The following is a 6000-nucleotide window of genomic DNA, read 5'->3' on the forward strand; positions in this document are numbered from 1 at the left end:
ATTAAAATATACGACAAATGTTAATTAAAATAAAAAGTGTATAGCATGGTATAAACGAGGACCTCGAGTACACCAGCAGTGAATTCAACTGATACTATGTCAATGACGGCCATGTTTTCAGATGATTTTAGATAGCACACAGGAATTTCTCGCACAAAAGCCAGAAGCCGCCGATGTAGACGACATTGATAATTTCAACAAAAGTCAATATATTTGTTATAATTTGAAATCGTGTTACAATAAAGTTGAAGTGGTTTTATAATACAGAAGTAATAATCTTTAGGAATAGAATAATTATAAAACCACAAGAACAGTCGATGATTGTGAGACTTGGAGTTAATAAACTCTTCCATCAGTACGTTCAGTATATTTTTAATGAAATATCAATTCGTCAAGAGTTTCATAAAACATGACAACCATTGGTCAATTAAGACAACAGGGAATGATGGACAGAATACTTTTACAAGTTTATTCTATCGACATATTATTAAACCGACCGAAGTTTCAACAAAATTGATGTAGTGTACGGTGTTTATTGTACTTTTCCCATTGTCTTTGCTGGTGCGTTCTACATTTCTTGCAATACTGATTCTGAAAACTTTATCTGTGCTGTAACGTGATTCGTTGACCAGTTTTTTCACGTTCTACTTGTTTAAAGGTTCTACAAAAGACTAAATATCGTATCTTCATTTACAAGCGAGTGTCGCCATTCATCACTGCAAGTTATACAATGAATATCTCCACTGATAATTTATCTTGTAGATCCGTTATTGAGTATACTGAAATGCTCTATGAATACGCACTTACCGTTATCATACCAGTGGCTTCAATAATTTGTATTTTGATTGTGCTTTTAAATGGTGTTGCAATATTTGTAATTCTTAGATCTAAGAAACTGCGAAAGAAACGCAATGTTTTCATCGTATCTTTGGCATTTGCAGATTGTGCAAACGGACTTGGATATTGTGCATATGTAGCTATACGCTTCTATCGTCCGAGTTTGGGTATAATTATTCTTATAAACTGGTTATTAACGTCAATTCTTTTTACGTCAATGCTTAACGTAAATTGCGTTGCTGTAGATCGTTATATTGCGTTAGTATACGCTCCTTTACGTTACACAATAGTCGTAACAATTAAACGTCAGTTTGCGCTACGATTTGGATTGGTCCACATTGCATTATATATATATTTTTTTACATTAATACTCATACTTATTTTAATCCGTTAATATTTGCCATATTTTTTCTCATGGTTTTAATAATAACTGTTTTTTTTTATTTTAAAATTTATCAAAATATTTCCAAACCAGATCATTATCTTGCTTCAATGAATATTTCAAACGCAAAGAAATCCAGAAAATTACTAAAAACCTGCTTAACAATAACAATCCTGTATTGTCTCCTCTGGTTGCCATATCTTGTAATAAGTTGTCTCGTTTTTATACCAGGGTTTACATGTTCCCTTGGTATAATACTTTCATATATGCGTTTCTTTTCTGGAAGTCTGGTTTTTATCAATTCTTTGACTAATCCTATAATATATTGGTATAATTTACCGGATTTCCGAAACGCATTTTATGATATCTGGAGAAGGAAAAAGAAATGCTAATTAAAATATACGACAAATGTTAATTAGAATAAAAGTGTATAGCATGGTATAAACGAGGATCTCGAGTACACCAGCAGTGAATTCAGCTGATACTTGTCAATGGCGGCCATGTTTTCAGATGATTTTAGATAGCACACAGGAATTTCTCGCACAAAGGACAGAAGCCGCATCCGTAGACGACATTAATAATTTGAATAAAAGTCAATATATTTGAAAACGTGTTGCAATGAAGTTGAAGTGGTTTTATAATAATAATAATACTGTAGGAGACCTAGAGTAATTATAAAACCACAAGAACAATCACTGATTGTGAGACTTGGAGTTAATAAACTCTTCATCAATGACAGTAAGTTCAGTATATGTTTAATGAAATATCAATTCGTCAAGAGTTTCATAAAACGTGACAACCATTGTTCAATTGAGACAACAGGGAATGATCAACACATTTGATGGACAGAATACTTTTACAAGTTTATTCAATCGACTTAATAAACCGATCGAATTTTCAACAAAAATTGGAAAGTGTACTTTTTCCGCTTGTCTTTGCTGGTGCGTTCTACATTGTCAATGAATTCCTTGCAATACTGTTTCTGAAAACTTCAACTGTGCTGTAACGTGATTTGGTGGACAATTTTCTCACGTTCTACTTGTTTAAAGGTTCTACGAAAGACTAAATATCGTATCTTCATTTAAAAGTGAGTGTCGCCATTCATCACTGCAAGTTTTACAATGAATATCTCCACCAATAACTCATCTTGTAGATCCGTTATTGAGTATACTGAAATGCTCTATGAACACGCACTTACAGCTATCATACTAGTGGCTTCAATAATTTGTATTTTGATTGTGCTTTTAAATGGTGTTGCAATATTTGTAATTCTTATATCTAAGAAACTGCGAAAGAAACGCAATGTTTTCATCGTATCTTTGGCATTTGCAGATTGTGCAAATGGACTTGGATATTGTGCATATGTAGCTATACGCTTCTATCATCCGAGTTTGGGTATAATTATTCTTATAAACTGGTTATTAACGTCAATTCTTTTTACGTCAATGTTTAACGTAAATTGCGTTGCTGTAGATCGTTATATTGCGTTAGTATACGCTCCTTTACGTTACGCTGTTGTCGTAACAATTAAACGTAGTTGACTGTTTGCGCTGCGATTTGGATTGGTCCAAATTGCATTATATGTATCTTGTTTTACATTACTACAACTCATTTTATTTCGCTAATAATAGCCATATTTTTTCTCATGATTTTAATAATAACTGTTTTTCTTTATTTTAAAATTTATCAAAATATTTCCAAATCAAATCATTATCTCACTTCAATGAATATTTCAAACGAAAAAAAGTCCAGAATATTACTAAAAATCTGCTTAACAATAACAATCCTGTATTGTCTTCTTTGGTTGCCATATCTTGTAATAAGTTGTCTGGTTTTTATACCAGGGTTAGCATGTTCCCTTGGTATATTACTTACATATATGAATTTCTTTTTCTGGAAGTCTGGTTTTTATAAATTCTTTGACTAATCCTCTAATATATTGGTATAAATTACCGGATTTCCGAAACTCATTTTATGATATCTGGGGAAGGAAAAAGAAATGCCAATTATAATATACGACATACGAAATAAAGTGTATATCATGGTATAAACGAGGTTTAGAAATCTCGAGTACACTAGCAGTGAATTCAACTGATACTATGTCAATGACGACCATGTTTTCAGATGATTTTAGATTGCACCCAGGAATTTCTCGCACAAAAGCCAGAAGCCGCCGCCGTAGACAACATTAATAATTTCAACAAAAGTCAACATAGGCCTATTTGTTATAATTTGAAAAAAGTGTTGCAACAAAGTTGAAGTAGTTTTATAATAATAATAATCTTTAGGACTAGAATAATTATAAAACCACAAGAACAATCAATGATTGTGTGGCTTGGAGTTAATAAACTCGTCATCAAAGACAGTAAGTTCAGTATATTTTTAATGAAATATCAATTCGTCAAGAGTTTCATAAAACGTAAAACATTGGTCAATTAAGACAACATGGAATGATTAACAATTTGATGGACAGAATACTTTTACAATCGACCAAATTTTCAACAAATTTGTAAAGTGTACGGTGTTCATTGTACTTTTTACCCCTTGTCTTTGCTGGTACGTTCTACATTGTCAATGAATTCCTTGCAATACTGTTTCTGACAATTTTAACCTATTTTTTGAAGAGCTAAAACTGTAGTGATTATCGTAGGTGTAGTTTTGATAATTTGTACTTTGATTTTAGTTCTGAACGGTGTTGTTATCTTTGTTATTCTACGAACAAAAGTTCTCCGAAAGAAACGCACTGATTTCATCGTGTCTTTAACGTTTGTGGATCGTGCAAATGGATTAATTATTAGTTATATTAGAAGCTCATGGAAATGTGATAATGCCAACAATACTTTTGATATCACTTTTAAGCGTAACTGGTGTTGCATTGGACCGTTGGTTGGTTTTCGCTCCATTGCGGTACACCGTGATCGTCACCACAAAACGTCAACTGATCATCGGCGCTATAATTTGGCTTGTGCCGATTTTAATCGTTATTATGTTATTTCAAACCATGCAATATTTTAATATCGCCTTGGCATTAGTCTGTCTTACGCTACAATTAATTACTATCAATCTTTATATTCTCATTTACCGAAGTATTTGCAAATCTGATCATTATATTTCATCGATGAATGTTTTCAATTTAAAGCGATCAAAGAAATTACTAACTACATATTTGATTATAACATTGGTTTACTTCTTCTCATGGCTGCCGTTTTTATGCCTGAATTTCTTCACTGCATTTCCGCAAATAATATGCTTTATGGACTCGTTATATGTACATTTATTTTTCTATTCTTGCAATTTAGCGTTTATAAACACAGTGATAAATCCAGTTATCTACTGGTTTAATTTACCCAATTTTCGAGAAGCAGTTTATGAAATTTGTGGAAAAAACAAAAAGTCATCCGCGCTAGCTTTAAATAATTTCCTCCAAAACACAAACATATAATGACAGTAAAGCATAGGCATACTAGTCGTCACAACAATTCAAACCTTAGAAAGGATTCAACTTCTATAAAAGGGCAAAAAATTTATTTACGATTTATTTCGTCAAATCATGACACTCAATCAAACACTCAAGAAAATTAATAACAATACCGAAGACTATAATAACGTTAACCATGATTGACAAAGAAGTTTTTAATAACATTGAATCTTGGTGGATAGGTACCAATGCACTTCAAACCAATTATTACATGTACACTATTACAGTATTATGACGAAGTATATAGACGAAGGAGTAAAGCAAGCTTAAATTCTACATCTGAACACAACGTTGGAAATTGTCTAAAGATGGCTCTGTTCTCTCTTATAACTAAATTATCTTGACGAAGAATTGGGTGTTGGGTGAGTCTATAAGGTTGATCACAAATAGCGAGTGCGTGGCGCGTAGTGGGAAAGGTTTAGGAGCAAACGTCACGTACGCGTCGTGACGTTTGCTCCCAATCCTTTCCCACCATGCATTGTGCAATGACGTTCCTCGGGAAATCAAGCTATTTGCGATAACCTTTTAATCTCTGCAACTAAATCTATCCTGTTTTAGACGTAAATTACGTTTGTTTTTCTGATGACATACGTGAAGAAAACTTCACGAGGTACAGGGATATCGATAACATTTCTTATTTACATTCTTATGGAAACTATTTGCTGAGAAACTAATTTTTAAATATTGTGTTTTAACAGAAACATTTGATGCTAAATGAAGTATGGATAATCTAAAAATATTGCTTGTTAAACCCAATACAGAAGATTTTGGATATTTGTACTTTATCACTGTATGCTGTAACTGATAACGTATACAATTCTCACGGTGCACTTCTGAAGGTTCTAGGAAATTACAAAATATATCTGTACTTCAATGACATTTTAACCACTGCAAGTTTTAAAATGAATATCTCCACCAATAATTCATCTTGTGAATCAATTTATATTGAGTATACTAAAACGTTCTATGAATACGTACTTACAGCTATCATACCAGTGGTTTTAATAATTGGTATTTTGATTGTGCTTTTAAATGGTGTTGCAATATTTGTAATTCTTAGATCTAAGAAACTGCGGAAGAAACACAATGTTTTCATCGTATCTTTGGCATTTGCAGATTGTGCAAATGGACTTGGATATTGTGTGTATGTTATTTTATATATATTTCGATCGAGTACAAATTATTTTATTTATTGGTTCTTGACGTCGATCATTTTTACGTCAATGCTTAACGTAAATTGCGTTGCTGTAGATCGTTACATTGCGTTAGTATACGCTCCTTTACGTTACGAAGTAGTCGTAAC

Source organism: Antedon mediterranea, chromosome 3 (genome assembly GCF_964355755.1).
Source record: "Antedon mediterranea chromosome 3, ecAntMedi1.1, whole genome shotgun sequence".
Taxonomy (NCBI): domain Eukaryota; kingdom Metazoa; phylum Echinodermata; class Crinoidea; order Comatulida; family Antedonidae; genus Antedon; species Antedon mediterranea.